Raw genomic sequence first — 18,139 nt, 5'->3', positions numbered from 1 at the left:
AATTTGCTCTTTATAACTCTTAATTATCTTTCTGCTTTGTCTACAAACTGGACTGCCTTCCATTTGCTCTTTGCAACTAAGAATAATTAAAAATCCATTATGCTTCCCTCTCTCCTATGACAGTACATAAATTAAGTCTCAGCAGTGTTGAAACACATGCAAAAAGTGATATGACCCTTTCAAAGTGTCACTTATCTGCAATGCAAATTTACCCTGGGCGATCAGAAATTCAGCAAATATTTAGAACTCAATCTTTTACAGCTAAGTAGTGTTCATTTCTTGATCTATAGTTCAGAAGTTACTGAGGTGTTTATTTTTATTAATCAAATGTGCACTTCTCTAGTTATTTTTATACTCTGAAACTCCCAGTAGTCATCTTCAAGAATACCTCAGAGTCTCTTATAAGTGAAAGCTGCAGTAATACGCAGCCAGGCTTTCACTTCTTGAAAAGTGTCCACATTCAGTAACTCTATAAGATGTAACATGAAGCAAGTTCTGCTAAAGTGTATGTAGTACTCACCCTTCTTTCCTCTTTTATGTTTACATATTTCTATTCTAGATGTAGGAAATAAAAATTAACCTAACCCAGTGCTCCTTAGACCTCTTTGACTCAAACCTAGTATCAACTGACTTAATCAAACCTTGCTATTGTGAAGTTGCATGAATCCAGGGCTCATAGACAGGATAAAGTGCTTGTAGTTAGCCTAGGTCAGATGTATGTGTATAACTTCTCGCAAATATCTGACATTATCTCTCTGTCTTGATTAGTAATTTTCATTTATAGTTTTATTCTGTGAAAAAAAATTGCTTTTCTAAGGTTTTCTGAAGGTGCTGCACAAGTTTTCCACTTCTCATTCTCAAACGTTGGCAAGTACTACCAGGTGTGTACTGAAAATAATCACAGAAATGTTGGCTGGAAGAAAGCTCTAGATGTCATGTAGTCAAAAGTCTTGTTCAAAGCACAATCAGGGTTTTGATCAGGAGGCAGGAACACCGAGGCATGTCTGGTACTAAACTTTGCTAGGGACACAAATAATAATCATAAGGGGTTCTATAGGTATGCCAGCCAGAAAAGAAATTTCAAAGAAAGTGTACCACACCCGATGAACACAACTAGCAAGATGTTAGCAAAGGACAAGGAGAAGACTGAGGTACTCAACAATGTTTTTGCCTCAGCCTTCACTAGCAACATCTCTTCCCACACATCTTGAGTAGATGGATCTCAAGGCAGGGACTGAGGGAGCAAGGTCCCTCCCACTGTAAAAGAACATCAGGTTCGTGACTTCATGAGAAACCTGCATATACATAAGTCTATGGAACCTGACAAGATGCATCCTAGAATCCTGAGGAAATTGGCTGATGTAGTTGCCCAGCCACTCTCCATGATATTTGAAGAGTCATGGAAGTCTGGTAAAGTCCCTGGTGACTGGAAAAAGGGAAATGTTGCACTCATTTCTAAAATGGGTAGAAAGGAGGACCCTGGGAACTACCAAACCGTCAGCCTCACCTCTGTGTCTGGGAAGATCATGGAACAGATCCTCCTAGAAGCTATGCTGAGACACATGGAGGATAGGGAGGTGAGTCAAGACAGTCAGCATGGCTTCACCAAGGGCAAGTCTTCCCTGACCAACCTAGTGGCCTATGATGGAGCGACTACATCAGTGGACAAGGAAAGAGCCATGGTTGTCATCTATTTGGACTTCTGTAAGGCCTTCGGCATGGTCGCCAACAACATCCTTCTCTCTGAACTGGCAAGAGATGAATCTGATGGATGGACTGCTTGGTGGATAAGGATGACTGTTCAGTGGATAGAGAATTGGCTGGATGGTCTCTAACCAGAGGGTAGTGGTCTACAGCTAAATATCCAGATGGAGATCAGTGATAAGTGATATCCCTCATGGGGTCTGTACTGGGGCCAGTACTCTTTAATATCTTCATCAATGACATAGACCTTCAGCAAGTTTGCAGACAACATCAAGCCAAGTGGTGTGGTTGACACGCCGGAGGGAAGGGGTGTCATTCAGAGGGACCTTGACAAACTCAAGAAGTGAGCCTATGTAAGTTTCTTGAGATTCAATGAAGTGCAAGGTCCTGCACCTGAAATGGGACAACTTCCAGTATGAATACAGGCTGAGGGATGAAGGGATTTGGAACACCTCTGAGGAGAAGGAATTGGATGTACTGGTGGATGAAAAGCTAGATGTGAGCCAGCAATATGTGCTTGCAGCCCAGAAAGTCAACCATGTCCTGAGCTGCATAAATCAAAATGTGGCCAGCTGGTTGAGAGAGATGATTCTGCTCTCTTCTCCACTCTGGTGAGACCCCACCTAGAGTTGAAAATTTGTCTGATTCTGTGTGTAACTTGTCTCTTGTGTATTGAATAAGGTAAGCTTCCAGAAAAAACAGGAAGTTGAAAAACTAAGAAATAATTATAAAAACTAGGAACTCTCACATAAAAAAGGAAACACTTTTAATGCTGATTCATTACTAACAACTGTAACTTTCTTTTAGCCTTGCTTTGTGTTCTTATATATGAGCGAATTCATCTTAGCATGAAATGGAAACTTACAAGCAAATATTTTTTTTTCTTTTTTTTTTTTCAGTCATTGGCTTTAATCTTCCTCAGGGGGCGACTTGATTGAATTCCTCACATTGCTTTCTGATGGCTTGAACTTCTTGTGGTACTGCTGTGCAGTGAGATGAGTAGAGGCCAAAGGTAAATCATAGGGGGTAGACATTCACTTCAGAGGCACTCACATCACTGTTGTGTCTCTGAAAATATTTTGTTCATGTTTGGAAAGTTTCATCCACATTTATTATAACAGGTAGAAGCCCTTAAGTTAAGTTTTTAATTAAATCTTAAGTTCTTTAAAAGGATTTAATTATTACATTAATTATATGAATCACAAATATTTTCATTTGCCTTCTCACTTTTTAATGCATCTACTGTCTGGTCTCATAGTATCTATTGTCTTCATATAGTTGTAAAGAACCGTTGGGCAGCTTTAATTTATGCTCATTTATTTTTTTGCTTCTCTTCACTGTGTCATTTTTTTTTTATACCTGAACTGACAGCAAGATAACAGATTAATCTCAGATGTTTGAGCAGCTATTACAATGCTATTGGCTGATTCTGGGCATCATAGGTAAGATTCACTTTCATTTAGAAATAATTCATAGGACTCCAGCAGTACCATTGGTTTTGTGTTCTTCTCTAGGTGGGACTTATCAGAGTAAATGTAAAATTCCAGCTCTATGTCTTAAATTCTTTAAGGTCCCTGTCTAGCTAAATGAGTGAAGTATGAACTTTCATGTCATGATTAATCTTACTAATTAGCTAAAATAAGGCTCTCCTTTTCTCCATTGACTGTAGAAGGAGCCAATGAGAATCAGCTCAGCTTCAGATATTTATATTATGGACATCTAAAAGTAGGTTAGAAGAATCTCACTAGAGATAAGTTGAATAAATATGACTTGGAAGCAATAGAGTGTGTAGATGTTTAGTTTTTTTGTTTTATTTTTATTCTGTTTGGCATTAAAAGGAAATTATTTAATTTATTAATATTTAGTGAAGAATACACCAGAAAAGAGTATTTAGGACTGGATGATCTAATGACAGTAAACAAATATTTGACCACAATAAAATGAGGGACAGAGAAAGCAAAAACCTCATAATGAAGATAAGTTATACGTGGAAAAGATGATAAAAATGTGTAGGCATATATGCACTCTTGCACTGGTATCAGGGATACACTGCACAGATTTCTGCTGTTCTTCCCTTGTAACATGATATTAAAAGGACTGGGGAAATGGTGGTCATCTCTTTGTACATTGGATACTATGTAATAATTTTTCTTATATTGGGTATGAGGACCACATCAGTTTCTATATCCCTGAGTAGGTCTTTCTAATACACTTCCAATTAGAGGTCTTCAGGGAGCCAGTAAGTTGAACAGGTAAAACACCATGCAAGTGGAGACAACCTGAAACCATTAATCCATGAATCTTATGACCTACTCCCCATCTGACACTCTTCTGGGATAAGGAAATTAGTTAGTGTTATCCCTCAAGAAACTAGGACATGCTGAAATCTGCTACTAGTATTACGATCTCAAAGCTGTGGTGTGGGTGGGGAAAGAAGGAAATTAATCAGGATTTAGACAAGTATCTGAAAAAGGCAGGCTGACCTGGGTTGTCAGGCAGCCCTGATGGGGTGTCCAATGACAAACTGGTCTATACTGCACTTTCTGTCTAATCACTCAGCCAAAATACTTATAAGGAAGTTGCAAACCTAAGGAAAAAGAAGGAAACAGAGGGAGGGATAGCCTGTTGTAAATTGGTTTTCGTTTACCAGCTAAGGTTTCCACTTCGGGATTACAGAGAGAGTGATTTTTCTCAGCGCTGGCTTAACAATTTTTGAAGTGGTGACAGGGCAGCAGGAAGAGAATAAGGCAAAGTTTGTGAGATAGTAAGTGCTACAAGGACTTTGGGAAGAAAGGACAGGAAAGGACTTTTAAATGTGAATGTTCCAGTGAGTACCAGAAAAAGAGAGAAAAGGTATTACCACCCAGCCTTTCCAGCTGAAGGTTTGAAGAGAGAGAAAAATATTTTCTTCACACTATTTCTTGGTTGCATCTGTGAGTTTATAGGAACTTGTCACACATCCCAGTATATAATGCCAAGATTTACAGATATTTCTTTGTGCTTGTATAAAGTAGTCGTCTTGTGTAGAGAATAATCCAATTTTTCACTTTCAGAGCTACTTCGCTAAAATTTTCTGCCTGCAGCCACCAGGTATCTCTTGAGAAATTATTTTAAGCAAACAATGGCAACAGACAAAATATCAACAAAAATAGCATCAGTAACAGAAGACTCTGCATGGTCCTCAAAATAAGTGTCCTTTTAGATAATAAAAGAACCCCAGTCATGAATTCCTCTGGCTCCAATTCCTTTCTAAGTTGCCTTTTGCTTTTTTATGCCTCTTCTCCTTCCCCTGTGATTGTTCCCTACATGCAGCTGTTAAAGGTATTTTTAGGTACAGACAGAGATTGCCTGTAGCACCAACTAAATGAGACTGTCACATGGGAAGGCTGTAAATGCACACAAATAATAAAGCAAAATCTAGGACTCTGGCTACCACCACCTGTTTCTAATATTCTCTCATGGCTCCTGGCAAAGAATGAAACTGAAGATAAAACAGTACCTTCTATTACATAAGGGGGTTGTCTTGCATGGGTGGTACCATGTAAAGGGTGCATTTCAGGAATCATTGTAGGGGCAGGCACAGAAATGGCACAATGGGAATGCTGGCCAAGTGTGAAAGCTCCTAGGTAAAGCTTACAGAGAGCTGTGCAGCACCCTCCAACAAGAAGTGCTAGCATTTGACCTGTTTAAAACTGAGCTATGCAGTTTCCTGATACACTGCTAGAAGGAAGAAATGGACACTTGAGGAGTGTGGATGGGGGCGGAATGACTTTAGTCCTTCTGCTCCAGCGGGTCAATGCATGAGTTCATCTCTGGTTACAGATCAGACCTCTTGGTATAAGAATATGTTCTTTGCTCATGAGAAAATTAAAGGCCAGTGAAATATCAAAACATATAGGAATGAAAGAAGAGAGCACACGCTAATTGCTGTCCTTGTTTAGTTCTTACCAGGCCCACTTCTCCTACCAGCTAGTGGCTGCTCTGCCTCACTAGCCATTGCCAGCTCTCCAGGACATTTCAGCAGCTTTGCACTACACACATTATACCAGGTGCGGATGCTGTTCCACTGGCCATAGCTGTCTGCTCCAGAGTTTACATCTTACTCTGTCGTCTCAAGGGAACACATTCATCTTGATAATGCTTTTGTCAGTCAGATTTCTTTATCTGGGGGTATTTACAGTGGTTAACAAACCTATACATCGCACTGTGATAAAACAGCACAAAATTGGGTCTCTTTAGTCAGCAGTCCAATATAAAGACTCAAAACTAAAATTCCTCTTCACACAGGTAAACAGTTCCTTATGCAGTACACTATTAATTTTCCATGGGTTGTCATCTTCCAACATACATTTTTCTAATTGGTCAATTATGCTATTTGCATATGATGAGTACGCTGAGTATGTGCATATGCTGCAATCACTAGTAACATCAGTACACATGACATATCTTTTAATGACACATTTGAATGTTTTCTTCCATAAAGCATCATAAAAATCTTGTGAGAGCTTTGCTAGTCCTAGACAAACTACAACAACTTGCTCATTAAATGCTCTCCAGTTGTTTGAGACACAAATTTTCAAACTACTTAACCATTATATTTCTTGACCTTAGCACTTTGGTTTAACACAGTTATTAAATGAGGGCAACAGGCAACTATTATTCACAGACCGTCCTTATCAGAAATGGAGAGCTGAGGACTGCACCAGTACCCGAAACATTTTTATATGCCCTGTCTCGGCTCTTCAGTCTTGACTTGTCCTAAGTTGAAATACCTCACACTGATATTAGAAAACCGTGTTGCCTCGTTAAGCTTCCTATCTGGCAGGGATTCTGCCGAAAGAACTATAGTTATGTCTAAAACTGGTATGGGGAGTCTGAGCACCTCAGCCAGTTTTGGGCTGTCACAGATGAACAACTGTCTAACTCCAAATGTGTATCACTTGAGGGTCAGCATATATTTATGTTTGAACTCAAGCGGACAACAGCTTGGGCAAGCTTGTCTGAAACCTGCTCTCATTACAACAGAGACATATCTTACAGATGCCTTGCAGAGCAGTGCAGAGCTCCTGCACTGGGGGGGGGGCGGGGGGGCGGGGGAAATTAAATAAACTACACTTCCCAAACCCATAAATTCATGGCACAAAAAGGAGCAGTCACTCACAGTTGATTGAACACCTCTTCAGAGAACAAAACTCTCTTTTCTGACATTCTTTGATGAAGAGTGAAATAGTTAACAATTTTGACATTTATAGGTTCCCAAGCACAAGTATGCTCGCTACAGCATACTGCCTCACACTGAACCAAGTCAAGCCTTCATTGTCAGCTTCTACTTACAAGCCAGGAATGAGTTGGCATCAGAAGATTTTTATGAAATTAGAGAAAACAACAAATCATAGTTTTAAATGTCTCTGGCAAAAACATGTTATACATGTAAACGTATATGGAATGGATTTATGTTATATAAGACAGGTAATGCATCTTTCGGGTGTTGTATCTTTCCCAGAGATGTTTTCTCTTTGATCAGAACTCTTCTGGAATCACAGAAAAATATGAGACATTAAGATTCAATGAGCTCATCTGAAAAAAAGATCAAATTCCCATTTTTTATAATCTTAAACATCTGCTGGGGCAAGAGTAAAGCAAACAGCAATATGAAATAGAAATAATTGGTATCTAATTTGAAAAAGAGTCTATGTGCGTGTGAGCAAAAGAGAGACAGAAATCTTAAATGAACCTACATCTGTTAATTTCTCACCCAACAGTTAATTCTGCCCCTAAATCTCAGAATCAATATTGTTCTTTCCATTGTGAACTCAATAATTCTGATATTCCTCTAACTCTGTTTCTCCCATAGCACCTGGGATTCTTTATCATTCCTAAGGCTGGGATGTTGGTCAGCGCTTCAGTTGTCTCTCTTCATTTTCACAGTGTCTGTATATGAGCAGTTATTAGAGATCTGAGTAATTAAAGGTCTCTCCTGTTACTGTCAGACAGATAGATGATGAAGGAAGGAGTAGCACAGTCTTGGTTTTTGCTTTATTTTCTTCCTTTTTCCTGTTAATAAAAGAAGGGAAGGAAGTTTATTTTCCAATTTGCAATGTCCCAGATTTGTTGCTCTTTCCCAAAGGTGTGGTGTAAAAACAGCAAAAATCTTGTCAAACCAGAGAGAAAGAAGGTGGTTTCTTTAGATGGCACCACATGTATGCATAAACTCCAGAAAGGAGGATCACATTGTAAGGATTGGCTTCTTCTGTCTGTGGCTCATAAGCAGTAAAAATAAACAGCACATTCCTGTGTAGGTTCTGGCAGTTATCGACTAACTTAAACCTTTGTTTTCAGAGCATTAGTATCAGAGCTTTTGTAAAAGATGCCAATTTTCAAGCATGGCCATGCAGTGAGCTATTGCAGGCTTGCTGATTTTTTTTTTTTAATAATCTGGGAGGAGAGATTAATCTTCAGTAACAGCATGACTTGTGGTGATACTGACTACTAATATCTGGAAAAATTTATATCTGATAATGCTGTTCTTCATAGCCTATTTGTGAAAGACAATTAAAGTAGGTCCTTCATTGCAGTGAAAAAAATATTCACCTGACCAGACACTGACACTGATTAAAGTAGATGAGTAAGTAGATATCCATGCTCTAAGCTTCTCCTAAAACCTGCATGATAGCTCAATATTCTGAGTGTCCTCTTTTCCAAACATAATTTTGGAGTAAACCAAATATAATTTAGAAACAGAGAAGAAATAAATCAGAGAATATTAGGTTTATCTTGCACCCACTGTAAGAGATAGACAGGAAAACATCAGGAATATGACAGCTGGGTATTAAATCTAACTTAGGTTAGAACATTCATGAAGCCATGTGAAATAATCAGACAGAAAATAGCTTACATGTCTAAAGTATATTTTCAAGCATGAGGTTGGGAAGAAAACGGAAAATCTGAAGTGAAAAAGAGTGAAGTAGGGTTGCCTACATGGAAAAAAATACCATCCAACCAGCTACCTGTTTAGGAAACATTCACAAAATCTAGCAAGACAGAAGCTTTCTTGATACTCCTAAAGTCATCCTCTAAAATTGATGTTATTTTCCACTAATTCCACTTGTAGACTTGACAAGACCATCAGTGTCACTTAGCAGCTGCCGGGGGCTCCCCAGCCCCACTGTTCCCAGCTGGGTGTGCTAGCAGTCCTGGTGAGAGAGCCTCCTTTGCAGCCCTGCCTTAAAACCGGAGAAAGTTCTCTGAACCCAAGACTATATTTTCTTCTTTTTTAATACTTTGAGCTAAATAAATGTACACTTTTTTCTTGAAACTTTGCTTTCGTGAGAACTTTGGAGTTTACTGTGGTGATAATTTACAGCTCCCTTACTGATTTGGTAGCTGGCAAAAGGAAGGAGATGGGGATGTGGCCGTTGTAGGGAAGGTAATCCAGCAGGAAACAAGAGGAAACATCTGATAAAAAGCGGATGCAAACAATTAAGAGAGTATAAGCAGAGGGAAATAAAGCAAAGGTAGCACAAGAGCATGATGGTGTCTACTGCAAATAAATGTTCTTAAATCAATCAAAGTTGGGGGTATAATATGATTATCACTCATAACTGTAAAAAACTGATTTAATATCTTCATGTATTTCAACTGATAGGTAAACTAAATAATATTTTAGTTAGCCGATTTTAGATGCGCTGCAATACAAAATGGAAAGTTTATATTTAAGTGAACATGTAACTGCATTGCAATCAAATGCACCAATAAACCTTTAAATATTGCATAAAACCTCTTCTAACCGCTAAGACTTCCAGTCTGTGGAAGTTTAGACCACAATTAAAAAGGTCCTTGTCCTGGTTCACTAAATATCCCCAGTGACATAGCAATGCAGAGGGACAAACTATATCACAATATTTTGGAATGCTTCAAAACTATATTGCAAAATATGCCTATTAACTGTTATGTCAGCACGGGTTAACTTGGATAGTCTTTAGTCATAACCAAACATATCTATTAGCCATTCAATTTATTTTGAAAAGTCATGAGGATTTTAAACTGAACACTAAAAGTGAAATATGCACTGCATTTTGAGGCTTCTGTTTTGAAAGCACATTGCATATAAATATTTAATTTCTAATATTACAGTTTTATAATATGTATTTATATAAAGCAGTAAGATGCTACAGTAAAGAACTATGATACATTTGTTATATAGACTAGTTTTACACTCGAAGTTGTGGGTATACTTAAGGGACCACAATGCAGATAATTTTCACGCTTTCAAAAGATGGACAGAGTTTTGTTTAAAAGGGCCATATAAGTTGATGTGGTTCATTGCCTGAATTTCTGAAAATATGTTCATACAATTCTGAGCTTATATTTCACCACAATAGTTTGCACAGAAAGGTACAGCAATGAATACAATTTTTATTATCAGTGAATAAAGAAAAGAAACAAAATAAAGGCTGAATCTGCAACTAAAATAGTTTCTGATTTTAATTTAATTATTGTGCCACAGAATCTTTCTATTGCCTTAGACAGAATTTTTCCCTTGCTTTCAATATTCCTTGTATTTACTAATACGAAATATAGGGCATACATGTTTGAGTTAACTCAGTTAACACTAGTGACAACAAAGTCAAACAAATATAAACCGGTTTTCAGAGCATTAGTATCAGAGCTTATATCAAAGCATTTAAATTATATCAAAGCATTTAAAGATCAAACATGAATCTGAGTTTTGTAGAAAATAATTTTATAGATTAATATATATTTTTAAGACTCCTACAGATTTTTTCCTTTAAATAAAATTTTTAATAAAAAGCTAATGCATTTTCTGCAGCTAAAATCCTAGAGTTTCCATATTTTTTGTGAGATATCTATTGCAACCTTTTAAAAAATCACTACAATTTTTCAAAATTGAAACATCCATCTAAACTTTAATATTTAATTATGCAATACTCATAGTTCTTGAGATGCTCTCTAGACACTCACTCAACGGTAACCAACTGTACCAAAGCTTTGAGAGAGAAGTATAAGAGCACATATCTGTATATACTTTATTTCCTGAAGCAGCTGACCTGAGAGTTGGGATTCATCTTGTTGTATATGACACCTATATTTAAGTGTGAATTATGTCAATATATTGAAATCAGCAGCTTTGGTGGGTAAAGATTGGTTTATGTTTTTTCTTCTGTTTTAAAAATGTGTCAGAGAACATCTGTAGACATTTTACAAGTAGCAGAAGGAGCTGATGATCTTGTGAGCTCCTTTCTAGCTCTGTATTTATAAAAATCTAGAAAACTTGTATCTTTTTTCAAACAGAGAAAGAAAGAAAAAGTAAATGTCACAATGATCTGAAGGGACTGAACTATGACTAACATGAGACGATTCCAGGTCCACTTAAATTCTTACTTGTCCCTTCTGTCCATAACAAAAGTAGGAGGGTGAGGTGATGAAGTTTTATTCTTTCTTCTGCAGCTGCACTGGAGATGAGAAGATGGGATCTTGGCACAGCAGCTCTGGCTGTATTAGTGTCTTTGGACACATTATCTGTTCAGAGCATCTGGATATTCTGCATTACCTTGGAGTATTTTCCTCCAAATTTCAGTGAGGGAAAATGTCCCTCAAAAGGAAAAGTGATTAGTTCAGTATGCCAGCAGCAACATGATTCAGAATATAGAGTGCAGTAGCTTTTTCACCTTCCAGCATCAAGAAATTCTTGACCTTATTAGCCTCATTTCATATCTGAGTGATGTGATCAGGAAACCCCTCCAAGCAAAGAAGAAGCTCTTCACTTAACACCTGCCTTGAGGCCATCCTGACATCACAATGTGGTAAACCCCTGCTCTGGGTGGCCACAAAGAAGAGGACACTGGCTGACCTTTCTTGTCAGCCAGAGGTTGGGCACTGTGACCTTGCACAAATGCAGAGATGACATTGCCCTTCTAGACCATCATCACAGATCTCAAAAATGATGTAGGTTGGAGTTGGAGCACATGCCAAGGGTCAGTGTAATGTCCTGGAAACTGGAAAAATAGACTTCCTACTGATACCAAGTAGTTAACACTACATTTTCTAAACAAATAAAGTTTTTTTTCACAGGCTGTAGGATTCTCTGTGTGTTTCCAAGCTATCTCATTTTACATCTACAAAGGATTGCCTGAAAATCAATTCTTCTATAAAAGTGTTTGAAATTGCAATGTATCATTTTATGTTGGTAGGGTAGGGTTTCCTGGGTTTCTGTTAACTTTTCTGGCAGGGATTTTAGAAATGATTCAGAGATTATAAAGCAACATAAAGACCAGCTTTGAAAGATAGGATATACTGCTCACTATGATTTGTACGTAGTAATGTCTAATTCCTCTTTGGGAAAAAACATCAACTGAAGCTTATAGTCCATTGCATATATTAGCAATGACTACTTATTAATCTTATAACCTTTTCTAATTAACAGAGTAAATTCTAAAATTAATACAAATTGAATGTATTCAAGGGTAAAATATATTCTACTATGAAATGCGCCCATACATTTGCTGAAATATCTGTGGTGTGTCACAGAAATAATCTGTTTCATTTCTTTTTTCGTTTGCTTATAGTCAACAAGAAAAGAAGTGCCAGCAGCTGGCACTTAGCAAGTAACACATCTGTGTCAATTTAATATATAATCATAGGCATGGCTAGTAAAATTGCATTGTTGTTTTTGCTGCTGTTGCCATTGCAGCTGTTGCTATTTACTATGTGCTATAGTTTCTTCTTAAATGTATGACCAACAAAAAGTAGAAGAGAAATCTGAAGGACAAATTTAGAACAAACATCTTAAAGTCATAAAGTACAAGATATAAATTAATTCCTAGGATGAGGCATGCTTATTAAAAAGTTGTAAGTAGAAATTTACGCTGTATGGAAATTCAATTGTGTGTGTTTCAACCAACAGTCTGTTACATAAAATCCAACATGGACAAAACAGTGCACACAGGAACCATTATGATAAATAGAGATATAAATGCCTATAAAGATCAGGATATGGCAAGATGCAGAAAAAGCAGATATGATTATTTCCTAGCAGCAATCAAGCTATTATAGTTACTTGAACAAGAAGCAAAAAATATGCAGAGATTAGATCTAGTGGTAAACAAAATTTTATAGTTTTGGTAGCTCAAGGAAAGGAAAGAATTTATGTGTAGTCCTTCAGAGGCACCTGACTCTCATTCCACTATCTATACAGGGAAGACAGAAGCTGCATTAAACAACTCAGCTTGAATTGTTCTTTCTTATCCAGGAACCAAATAGAGGTCATAGAGTAGAGGTGATGCATTACTTCAGCTGGCACCTATTTAGGCAAACTGAACTCTAGAATAGAAGTATACAACTTTTTCATTTGCAGGAAAACAACTCAAATTCCAGGGCACATCTGCAGAACCAGAATTGGTATTATATTGTGAAAAATTACTTAGAGAAAATGGGAAAGTTTAAAATCAGAGCTATTTTTCATTTATACTTGCCATAAGAAAAAAATCCAAAATACCAAGTTAAGACAATTGTATCAATTCCAGTGATACACAAAACAAGATAGGTATAAATCTGATTATAATAACTGTGGGCATATGAGTGTCTTTAAATATACATTTATGTGTGTAAGAATATATATGTATAGGCAGATAGGAGCCAGGCTTTTTTCAGTGGTGCTCAGTGACAGAACCAGGGGCAATAAGCACAAACTGAAATACAGGACCTTCCCTTTGAGCATCAAGAAACACGTTTTTACTGTGAGGGTGACCAAGCACTGGCAGAGGCTGTTCAGGGAGGTTGTGGAGTCTCCATCCCTGGAAGAATTCAAAAGCCATCTGGACATGGTCCTGGGGAATTGGCTGTAGGTGTCCTTGCTTGAGCAGGGTGTTGGATCAGATGACCTCCAGAGGTCCTTTCCAACCTCAGCCCTTCCGTGATAGCATTTGTAAATCATATATGATCCACATAAAAATCTACGACTTAATGAAGTTTTCTGCTTAATTAAGATAAGCAACTTCCATAGTAATGCCATAAAGCAAAATTATGACTTCTTTGCAGTTGAGCAAGTTTATCCTGGAGAAATTTTATGGGTGTTAATCTGTGTGGCAGAATGGAGATATTAAATATGCTGAGTCTCTTTGACCCACATCCCCAAAGGTATTTAGATGCTTAAGTTCCATGGACTGAAACTGATGAAATTATGATTAAATTGAAATTAACTGACTTTTCAGTGTTTAAATCTATCTGAGGCATTTGGTCCTTTCTCTTCCACAGGGAAGTATGTCAAACAAGTAAAGTCCATCATTACATAGTTGCCTAGGTATGGCTTCTCTTCCTTGAGCTGTATGACTGACTTTGTGTTCTGTAACATCATCAAAATTAAAAGTGATTCTTGAATGGAAATTTGTCTTCTCACTACTCCTCTGAAATTTATACAACTACTACCAAAATAATAACTCAAAATTAAAGCAATATTGTCAATGTACATACAGTTTTATATTCAGATTTTCCTTCAAATAAGGCAAGTTTCTTATAAATTTATTTGAATGTTGTAAAGAGAAAACCAGAGTTTCTATACCAGAAAATATATTAGATAAGCAGAGAAAACAAGGAAGATTGGTGAAAAGTGAGAGCTATAAATATAGTACAACAATTTATTTCTTGAATTTTTACTGTATCTGGCTCCAAAATGCCACAGTGTTCTGGGACACTTTTTTTGTCTTGTATAGATTATATTGTATGTGCTATTATATTACCATGATTATATGAGCATATCCATGGAGACCAACACTACTATTTATCAATTAATAATAAAAGATTTGATCAGTGTTTTAATTTTCACAAATACGCTGACAATATTTATTCATCAGAAGCATTCTTTGAGTTTTTGCTGTAAGTTAGCATACTGGATCCTACTACCTAGTTTGGTAATATTGGATGTATCTGACACAATTAAAGAAATGTTCTCACATCAGGGTTATTTAAGTTACTTCCTTCTATCAAAGAATTCAGTATTATTTTTTCATGTGAGATATGCAAGGAGACAGAGCTTTGATGGTATGGAAAAGCCATCAGACATTTCAAAATTTGAGTTTTGTAATTTGAAACTCAAGCACACAGATAAAAATCATATTCATTGCAGATGGGTGCTCCCTTGATGGAAAAAACAGCATCAACAAACAAACAAACCAACCAACCCCCCCAGAAAACCAACATTTTGCATACAGATTAAAATATCTGTTAGAGGGAAATAAAAGTATGTTAAGTTTTATTTTGAGCAATATTAAACCCAGGTTTTTGTCACTTTTTAAAATAATAGAGTGGTAGACAGACATGAAGCCACTGCTGCATTAATGCAACCATTCTTCATGACTCCTGACATCAGACCATCTCCTTCTCAGCTAGGACTACAGCAGAGAACACCACATTGCACCAGGTGTGGTTTTTTTATCATTCAAACAAGTCTTCAGTATTAGAAAAACCTGCATTCTCATTTGGAGATTCTTACAAGCTTTTCTTAAAACACAGTGAGAAGGAAATGTGGCAATGGATAAAAGCTGTAACTCTGCAGTGACTGTGGTTAGCTTCAGTTCCAGAGGCAGCAGGATCTGGTAGGCTCTGAGCCCTGACTCTGTTTGCTGACTGGCAATATAATTTCAGAATTATATATGTGGGTAAATACAGTTAATTATTCTCTGAATATAATCAAGCTCTAGCTCACTTAGACTCATCTTACATTTCACAATTTTTCATATCCACTGGAATATTGAGCTTCAACAAAATAGGCATTTCCTACTATCCAGCAAACAGATGACACAGGTGTTTAAATGGGAAGTATTGGAAATGCTAGCAAGACCCAAGCATTCTGTTTCAACATGCTCTCCCATTTGCAGTCTGCAATCCATTTCTAGGCTACCATTCAAGAGTCTGGTTTTTCAAACTCATCTCATTTTGCTCTGATTTTATATGCAAATCAGCTCCTTGTGCATACAAATTCCTAGTAGCTGTTGTGCACTCCATTGTTTAGTTTGAAGATTTCCAGTGACAAACCATGCAACTGAAAGATAAAGCTCCACAACTCCATTTATTTGAAACAAGGTGTCTTAATATTCTATATATGTTAAATCGTCTTTGCTTGCTGCTTCCTCAACTTTTCATACAAGAATATTGTACCCACTGAGATCAGACTTACAATAAAATTTGCATTTGATGGATAACGGTCTCCCCTCAGACAGTTGGAAATGTATTCTTCTCTGTCTGGCATCATTTATCAGAAAATCCAGTTTTCCCCCATGTTAAGCTTACCACTAGTGCAGTTATGACTATCACAACACAGTTGCCCTCAGTGGACTGAGTTCATCCCACCAAAATAAGAAAAAATTAGGAATTAAAGTTCTCATTCTCACAGATTCCATCCCATACTGTCCTTTTGAGAAAAAGGGAGTTAAACACAACCCCTAGCTGCTGTATAGGGTTTCTGACCAACCACAGGCCTGGGATTGCCTGAATGTCTGAACTGATTTTGTTCCTTTGGGAAGAAAGTACAGCTGGCATTTTAAACTCATGTTTCAAGAAGCATTTTGCTGTCTTCCTCAGCAAATACTTTTTCTTTATTCTCTCTTGGTTATACTTATGCCACTTCCTACATTCCCTGCTCTAATTTTCAGGTTTCTTTCATACTTTGGTTAACTTGGTTGATTTACCTTCAAACACAGGAGTAAAGTTTTATAAAGCAACAAAAATACCCCCTCCCCCAGAAAATAGATACCAGACCTGCTTGGTATAACATGGCATTTCAGAGTCACCAATTCTTGGGGTGTGATTACAAAGAATAATGCAATTTGGCTACCTTTTGCTGGCCTGCTCGTTGTGATGGGAAAACTGCAACATCTGGTACTTTAAGACCCTGCCAGTGAGAAATATTTTGGTCTCTTTCCAGTCTGTGGGTGATATACAGCTGATGAAAGAACTTTTGCAAAGTATTTCTCCTCCACTGAGGAGGTGGCAGACAGGCACGCTCATGGGAGATGGGCAGAGGCATCAGTCAGTACCTTTCCTGAGCAGTTGGTGGGACAAAACAGAAAATCTTACCTTCAAAGCTGTCTTCTACTTCCTTTCACTTCTTCCCATTTCTCTGTCATGTGGTGTCTCACTTGAAACATGAAACATTTGAATTTGAGGGGTGATACAGATAAAGATAAAAGCTTGGGAAGGGGAATGGGCCAGACATTTCTGGAGCTGCCTGCTCCAGTAGTGGGGTATCAGGGAGAGAGCAAAGACCCTCAAAAATACAGCTCTGTTGGGGAATGCATCCAAAACTAATGTACTCCTGGAAAAAGAAAGAAAGGAGGAAGGTCAGGGGAAGTGTGTAATAGTTGAAAGGACTAGAAGCCGCAAGATTGACTTTCAGGATGAAGAAGTGGCCTCACCTCAAGTTACAGATTGTTCACATTACAGAGCTGGCAATTCTAGCTGTCCCAGAGAGAACAGGGGCAGCAGGTTCTTTTATTATTAAAAAAACCAACAAACCAAAACAAAACAAAAAAACCCACCTAACCCCCTACCAAAAAAAAAACCCCAAAACAACCACAAACACAAAAAGCCCTGCAACTTTATCTTGTTTATTCATTTTTTAAGTTTTTATGGCTGGGTTGGGAAAGGAACTCTCCTTCTGGGGAAACCCTGGCACTGGGGTCAGCAGTTCCAGAGTTCCTACTGCTTCATTTATAAGAAGAGGATCCTATGCATCAGGTCTGAATTAATGGAAAAATGTAAGTGGTATGTCACAATGCCTTGACTGATGACAAAGAAGCTTGTGGTGAGGAGCCAAGAGAGTCAGAGCCTTGCAACACAACACAGAAGATTAATGCCAAGTATATCAGTATTGATGCGGGCAGTAGATTGCACATAGCAAACTGTTTTAAACAGTATCAGTAGCAAAAAAAAAAAAGAAAAATAAATAGAATGAAAAGGATGCAAGGAACTCAGACTGAAATTATTGAACTGAATTTCAGAAGTTCTTCACAAGATCAGATGTATCATAGTAACACAGAATAGTTACAGTTCAATTAGGAATTTCATCTTTACTATTTCAGTATTGTAGCCACAAAACTTGCATTCCAGCTCAGGGAAAAAACATCAGAAAAACAGGAAAAAGCTTCACCACAGTCTCCTCTTTTTCATCATTAGGAATCAGTTCTATATCTGATGAACTTCTCCAGGATGAAGAATACAGTTGCTTGTTATCTTTTACCTTTCATGTGAAAGGCCATTGCACACCCTATAAATTCAAAGATATGGATGTGGTAAAAGTACTACATATGATAGAGACTAATTTCTTAGCTATATGGTTTTGCTCTGCTTCTGTAATCTTGTTCAAGAATCTGTTATCTAACACTGAGCTGAATGGGGCCTATCTGTGCTCTGGCACTAACAG

At 37.4% G+C, this 18,139-nt stretch overlaps 1 pseudogene; it reads left to right on the top strand.

Annotated features, from left to right (window-relative positions):
* The first annotated feature begins 981 nt into the window (after nt 1-981).
* On the top strand, nt 982-7,100 carry LOC104540546 (annotated as a pseudogene).
* The last annotated feature ends 11,039 nt before the right edge of the window (nt 7,101-18,139 follow it).

Source organism: Mesitornis unicolor, unplaced genomic scaffold, assembly GCF_000695765.1.
Source record: "Mesitornis unicolor isolate BGI_N332 unplaced genomic scaffold, ASM69576v1 scaffold820, whole genome shotgun sequence".
NCBI lineage: Eukaryota > Metazoa > Chordata > Aves > Mesitornithiformes > Mesitornithidae > Mesitornis > Mesitornis unicolor.
This window is presented reverse-complemented; position numbering and strand designations above follow the sequence as displayed.